At 38.7% G+C, this 8,162-nt stretch overlaps 1 pseudogene; it reads right to left on the reverse strand.

Moving 5' to 3' along the window:
• Positions 1–5,964: 5,964 nt before the first annotated feature.
• On the reverse strand, positions 5,965–7,120 carry LOC140609550 (26S proteasome non-ATPase regulatory subunit 4 pseudogene; annotated as a pseudogene).
• Positions 7,121–8,162: the final 1,042 nt, after the last annotated feature.

Below are 8,162 nucleotides of genomic sequence, written 5' to 3' on the forward strand. Positions count from 1 at the left end.
GTGATGGGCTACCACATGAGCCCTTAATTTTCTTCACCTGCTGAGAGAAGAGGATGTCAGGGATGTTCTTTGGCTGGTCAGAGAAAATAAAAGCAAACATCCTTGCTGTGAAATGCCCATGTTGGGTATCCTACCACAAGCTGCCATAACAAAACACCATAGATTAGGTGGCTTAAAGAACACTTTTTTCACCAATCTGAGATCAAGATTCATGGTCAGGTTCCGGTGAGAGCTCCACTTGACTTGCATACAGCCTCCTACTTGATGTGTTCACTGCTTTCTATAAGGCCACCAATCCTACCAATTTAGGATCTGACCCTTATGGCTGCATTCCACCTTAATTACTTCCTAAAACCTCTATCTTCAAAATAGCTACATTGGACGTTAGAGCTTCAACATCTGAATTTAACACAGTTCAGTCTATATCAGGGGATCAAGTAGTAAGGAACTACCTATAGTAGCCAAGAGCTGTCCCAGATTTATAGCTAGCAGGACAATAACCTCTATCCTACAACCTCAAGGAAATAAACCAGTGAGTTTAGAAGAAGATCCTGATCCCCACATGGGAACCACAACCACAGCAGACTCCTTGATTTTAACCCTGTCAGATCCTGAGCAGACTGTCTAGTCTCACCATGTCCAGATTTCTTACCTATAGGAATTACAAACTACATCAATGTTTTAAGCTGAGTTTGTGATAATTACTTATGCATTAATAGGAAATAATACGTGCAGCTCATATTTTGGCTTGTACTATATTTTATTCAATAGTAGTTATCCAAGAGCTATGATTCTAGATCTGACCTAGTTAGAGAGCTTTAAAATCTTTCAATGATTACCTAAACTTGAAGTTGAGCAAAAATGGGAGTGACTTCTTCCTTACCACAGAGTCCCTGTCCTGAATCTTCTTTCCTCCCCTTCCTTCAAACATTTATCAAGAGCATAATATCTGAAAGATGTGAGATGGCGATTGGGGACTGTAAGGAAAAAATGTCATCATCCTGAGGGCACCAGCATGGCCCAGTGGTTTGGTTAATTGTCCAACTTTTGATTTCAGCTCAGGTCATAATCTCAGGGTCGTGAGATCCGAGTCCTGTGTTGAGCCATGCTCAGGTGGAGCCTACTTAAGATTCTCTCTCTCCCTGTCCCTCTGCTGCTCCCACCCTTGTCTCTCTCCTTCTCAAAAAAATAATTAAAAATAAAATGAAATCAAAAGTTATCATTCTGTACTCATGGAAATCAATGTATACACTCTATGTTTGGATGGCATAATATAATATTAGTATTTGCTTTATAATTCATTTTAAAATATGATTGATTGTATTCCCAAACTCAAAATCACTTCAATTATAAAAAAATTAATTATATTTAGCCAACCAAAGCACATTAATATGGCAAAAGATAATCAGATTAATAGAAGAACCTTGAGTGCAGCAGCCTACAATTTCTACAAAGGTCTAATATTGAGAGTGATTTGGGCAATGAAAAAACTTACAGGGTTTTAGGTGCATGAAAACTAGCCTCAAAGAAGCTACCAGTCTACTTTACCAGTACATTTCTTAAAATTATTCCAAGAGCTATAGAAAATGGCTCTAAAATTATCTGCTTGTGCCGAAAGTCATGGGAAGAAAGAAATTAGCACTAGCAGTTTTGTCTATTAATCTATCAAATGAATACTGGGATGTCAGAATCAAGTGATAAATACCTAAGGACAGGTGCTTCAATGCATTCCTTCGAAGAGAGAAAGCAGCTTGAAGAGGAGAGGTTAACAGTCTAAAATGTCAATTCACATTTGCCCAGAATTAAAATGAGGTACTATAATAAAAGCAATAAAAAACAGTGAAATCTTAAGTTGTTGCTATTCAGAGGACCCCCACTCACTATATTAGCATTTTTCTCTTCTAAGTTTCATGGTTTAGAAATAAAGTTTTCATAGAAAATATATAATAAATTATCCTTGGGTTAAGCTACTATAAGGAATGCTGAAACCCAAGAGCATCCCCAAATTGGTTTATGTTTATGTCTCGAATACCACAAACCCAATGATAACATTTCAAACTCTCACCAAGTTTTCTTCATTTCACTCTGCCACAATGGGAAGTTATTCACTTAGTTAGCTTCCTTACCTAACCCTCATCAAGGTTGGTTAAAATACATACTATTAAGTTTACCTGTCTTGTATTACTTTTTAATATGGCTATTAGGAAATATGATTTTTAAAAATATATGTATTCTGGTAGGCTGAAACCTAAGATAGCCCCCAAGAAATAGAAGGGATTACAAATGTGGAGGTGATCATAAGGTTTGATAATAATGATGAAAAGTAGGCATCACTAAAGCAAAATATCAAATCTCTAAAATACTATCTGCAGAATATTAAAAGATGAACAGCTCAAAAATGAAAAATAAGGACAAAACCAGGGATGGTAGGATGACATGCTTGCCTGTGAATCTTTTCATTGATATAAACACAGAAAACAAAACTAAGCTCTAAAGAAAAGAGGTGTTTGCAAGGTGTTCTTAAGAAGGGAGCCCCCCCAAAAAAATTTAAAAAAATAAAAAAATAAATAAAATAAAATAAAAGAAGGGAGCCCAAAGAATAAAAGCACTATTGGGCGGAGAAGATCCCTCAGGGATTTGGTGAATCATAGCGTCATTTTTCATCTTCAATATTGCCTCGATGTTTCTCATAGAATTGCCTCTGTTTTTCCCAGAGACGAGGCACAACTAGTTATGTATGTGTATGTATATATGTATGTATACAAATACTTATATATTTTTCTTTTTTTAATATTTTATTTATTTATTCACGAGAGACACACAGAGAGAGAGAGAGAGAGAAGGGCAGAGACATAGGCAGAGGGAGAAGCAGGCTCCATGCAGGGAACCTGAGGTGAGACTCGATCCTGGGTCTCGAGGATCATGCCCTGGGCTGAAGGCAGCACTAAACCACTGAGCCACCCATGCTGCCCAAATAATTATATATTTTTTACATATTTTATATATTGCCTTGATAAAAGAAAAGGAGTATTACCACAGATACAAGTAAATCTGCTCATAGAAAGAAAAAACACTTGCTAAATTAATTAGTCTCATAATTTATACTTATTTCCTTATAAATGTGAATATCCCATGGCAGTTTTTCTTTGATTAAACTTTGGCAGAGATAATGCCATATGTTTAAAACATTTTCCTGAATTCAGAAAACTGTACTTAATACCTTTGAAGTTCAGCAAATATAAGTAACTGCTTTCATCTGGAGAAACTCTGTCAAAAGTGTCATATGTCATTTCTGTGAGGCAGTAATGTCCTCTGATACTCAGGTACCATTCTCACCTCATGTGGTACAGGAAGGCCTTGTATAGAGAAGGAACAGCCACAGAGTCTATGAAGGACGACAGCTCCCTGGGAGTGGCAGAGATATGGTATGGACTTTGCATGGGATTCAGAGATCATATTACTAATAAGTTTCATGAAAATGAGAAAAAAATGTGCCAAGAAACTAACTGCTCATGGTAAAATGATAAACAGAAATAATAAAACCAAGAAGTTGGCAATAGCATGAACAATGGACAAAAAAACAATACTATTATGAATAATTCAGTTAAGCTAGATTGTAATAAAAGCTATGATGAGTTTGTAGATGGATATTTATCCTTTGCATTATTTTTCAAACCCCTTCATTACTTTAATGAGTGACATTAACCAGATCACATATAAAGCATTTCCTTTAAATGATCTAGCATCAATTATATACATGTTCTTTAAAAAGTATGTTACTTTTATAGCAGACCAGGAATGAAGCTTGTTTTGTTTTCCAAATTTTCATTAGATACAAATAAGTTTCACTAAAATGTGATGAAATTTCTAAATCAGACACTTCCATCAATTAGTGTCAACATCTTTTGAGAGTAGGACCCTGGGGATATAAAGTACTTAAGTTACAGAGAACAAACTCTCACCTGGGAAGCTCAAGGATTTTGTTTTCATCAAAAACTGTTATGCACAGAGCAAAAGACTTTCCCAAATAGCAGTGATCAATGCAAATATATCTAGCATTGAACATTAACTTATAGTATTTTATTTTTTTATTTTTATTTTTTAAGATTTTATTTATTTATTCATGAGAGACACACACACACAGAGAGAGAGAGAGAGAGAGAGAGAGAGAGAAACAGGCAGGGACACAGGCAGAGAGAGAAGCAGGCTCCATGCAGGTAGCCCGATGTGGGACTCGATCCCGGGACTCCAGGATCACACCCTGGCTGAAGGCAGGTGCTAAACTGCTGAGCCACCCAGGGATCCCCATAACTTATAGTATTTTATAAAAATGCTTTTTAAAAAATCCTTTTTCCCCCCTTTATCAATATCTGCCTTCCCATACATTGACCTAAGACCTGATATTTGTATTGTTTCTGGAGGATTTTAGCTATTTATAAAGTAACATTAATTTCTGACCCAATTGAATTGTACAAACAAAATATGTTTTGTATAACTGCTTCTTACATCAATACCATAATAATGCATTTTGATCATAAATGTTTTTTTATAAGATTGTATTTATTTGAGAGAGGGAGAATGCACACAAAAGAGCATGAGTGGGGTTGGGGCAGAGGGAGAGGAGAAGCAGACCCCCCCACCCAGCAGGAACCCCAATGGGATTCGATCCCAGGACCCTGGGATCATGGCCTGAGCTGAAGACAGACACTCAACTGACTGAGACACCCATGCACCCCCTTTGTTAACTTTTAGAGGCACCAAATATTCTCCTATTCTGCCATTCTGATGATGTCCTAATAGAAAATATGTCTGTTACTATATATTCTCTTTCAGTGTATTAATTCCTTATTATTACTTTTTAATTCCTCATTATTAGAAATGGCTGGCATACATGATAGAACTCCTATGCAGGGAAAAGAAAAAGAAAAAGGTGGAATTATCTCAACCCTAGGACTTAATTTTATGCCCAATTGTCTAAAATTTAAGTATAGATTCTACTACCAATTGTACAGACTATAAAAATCTCTAGGCACCATAAGAAGAATAAAAAGATAACCTATAAACACTTGAGTACACCACTTGAAACGCATACAGAAAAAATATCTAAAATATATAAGTGGCATCTACCACTTAAGAAAAAATGATATAAGAATGTAGTGGCTAAAAGAAGATAAATATATGCCTAGGAAGAGGAAACAAATCATAAATGAATATTAAATATAGGTTGGGTAAAAGAAGTTACAAGCACAGTGAGATAGTTTTTAATATTGACCACTTTGTCAAAAATGAAGAAGTCTGAAAATATCATGTGTGAATGAAGACGTTAGGCAACTATGATTTTCATTTATTTTAATGAAAATAGCTAAATGATTATATAATTTAATGAATAGTTTAAGTATAAAAATATTTTAAATTACTTAAATGAGCAAAAATAATTAAAAGTAAACCATAATCAGTCTCTTCTCAGGCTTGTTATCAGCAACAATGAACGAAGACTACAGCTTCAATATTTTGAAGAAAATAATTTAAAACTAAGACGTTATTATTGATATATAATGGCATAATAAAAGCAACACATTTTTACACAGTCCATATACTCTTTTTTTTGTTTTTAAAGATTTTATTTATTTATTTATTCATGAGAGATACAGAGAGAGACAGAGATACAGACAGAGGAGAAGCAGGGTCGGTGCAGGGAGCCCGACGTGGGACTCGATCCCGGGTCTCCAGGATCACACCCTGGGCTGAAGGCACACTGTGGTTTCAGTGGTTTACACTGAGTGTTTACACTCAGTGGTTTACACTGAGCCACCCGGGGTTCCTTTTTTTTTTTTTTTTTTTTTTTAAACAAAAGTTGCCCAGCTCTACTTCAGTCGTCCTGGTTGCAGATAACATATCTAACTCTAGTTGCCGCCCGGCCCAATCCAGCCCCCTGAGCAGGCTCAGCTACCCTTGCCCCCAGTCTCATTTCTTATCCTCCTTTTTGTCCTTCTTGTCATCCTTGTTGGCCTGTGAGGCCAGAGAGCCCATGACATTTCAAACAGCTTCGTTGTCGAGATCCTCGCCTGGAAGGCTCTCCGGGACGCTCTGCAGGAACTCGGGGTCCCGCAGCGCATCACGAGCATCCTCCTCCTTGGCGGGCTCAGATGTGTCCGTGGCTGAGCTGGCATCAATGTCCGCGCATTCCGCCTGGCTGAACTCTGCACCCTGCGGGGACATCTGCCTGGCACAGGCAATCTGCTCCTCCTCAGTCATCTGCTCAGGTCGGGGGGCCCGCTGCGGCCCACCTCCTGAGGGCCGATGGTCACCTTGAGCAGGGCGTCACTAGCCTTGGGCCCAGCCGTAGCCATCCCCGCCCCAGCCGCGGGGGCCGCAGCCGCCCCCCGGGCCTCCTCGGCCTGCCGCTGCCGCTGCTCTTCCATAGAACCCGGAGCGCCAGGGCCAGCTGGGGATCAGCGCTGGGATCCACTCCGAACTCAAAGCCACTAGCGCCAAGACCCAGCATGGCACCACCTTGCCAGCCCAGAACCGGAGAACTGATGAGCGCGTCAGCCAAGCTGGGCCCAGGGGGCACTGCCACCAGAGGAGAACCGGTTCCATCGTTGCCCTTCAATGTGTTTACAAAGGCTGTCAGCTTTTCTGTGTTCACCTCCTCTTTCCCAAGACTTATAATGTCAACATATACCTTTTCCTTCTTGAAACGTTTAGCCAGTTTCACCAGATCCTTCTCGTTGTCCTCCACGGGGCTTCCCACCAAGGCAAAAATGCGCATCTTGTGATTCTTGCCCTGCCGGTGCTTCGAGAGCCAGATGAGCCGCGGGGATACCAGTGCAGAAGGTGATCTTGCCCTTGGGTTGGACAGTGTGGAGCTTGGAAAGAGTGTGGCTGGTGTCAGGGGTGAGTGTGGTCAGCATTTCACAGTCATTGGCCAGTGTGATGAGGCCCACATTGTTTTCACGATTGCTGCGGGTCTTAGGAGTGACAAACGATGTTGACAGCATCTGTTGGGCCTGCAGCCAGGTGGGTAAGAAGTCCCCATTCCCCATATACTCACTGTTGTCCACACAAACCATAGTGCTTTCCAACACCATCTTGCCACCTTCGTCCCTTCCCTACCGGTTCTTCTCTCCATATACTCTTTCTAGGAATTATTTGAGGAATAATTTTCTAAAAATTCATCAGTAAACAAAAGAAGAAGGGCAGAAATGGTGGATCCAACTTAGGAAAGCAGTGACCGGATATCCCAGACTGGCCATTTTGGAGAATGTTAGAGAGGTGGCAGTTCAGGTAATAGTCAGAAATGGAGGATGTCAGTAGGGTATAGGGTAGTATAGGTAATTGGGATAAAAAGGTAGAGACCATAACTTCAGGATATAAAGGCTTATTACTTAATAAAGACAAATGGAAACTCAGGGAAGAAGGGGAATTTACTGAAGAATTACAGGGCAAAGAAAAAGAAAATTCAAATGTGCCCTGTCTTAACCACTGATAGAATGCCAAGAAAAGTGAAACTATTTAAAATTAATTCTACACTAATTCTACTTAGAGCAGTCTTTGGTTAGAGACATTTGCCACGCAAAATAATGTGTACTGCTGGCTTAATTTTTCTATGACCACAATGTTGTAAATGCCATGTGTTGTTTTAAAAAATTGAATTAGCCTAAGGACAGGGAATATATATCTTGGTGTGTGATTTTCAGATTAGAATGTAAATGAAATCAATCTTTAAAATGTCTAGGTTATAGAAGATACAGGATTAAAGGTGGAGTATAATGTAGAACTGTTACTCTTATTATAGATGGTAATCAAGAGAACAATGAAGAATAACAAAGGAGTATTAGTACATTTTCTAACAGTTTAAACATAACAGGAATTAAGAATCCTACTAAATTATTAAGTGTTATTCATTGCTAGGAATTTAAAGTGAAGTAGAAAATATTCAAAAGAATTATTTAAGTCTTCATCTTTTATTTTAGAGAATGAACAGGTATTGTATAAAGATACAAGTAAAAATTAGAGATCTGCTTTAAAAAAATGAAACTAAAAATATTCATTCTGAAATACCTAATTTAGAATCTAAGTAGGGCCCTTTTGGTAGCCATTCTTCAAGATGGCCCCCTAAATTCACACTTGCTGGTATTCATCTTGTGTGGTTTCCTCGA

This window comes from Canis lupus, chromosome 18 (assembly GCF_048164855.1).
Source record: "Canis lupus baileyi chromosome 18, mCanLup2.hap1, whole genome shotgun sequence".
NCBI lineage: Eukaryota > Metazoa > Chordata > Mammalia > Carnivora > Canidae > Canis > Canis lupus.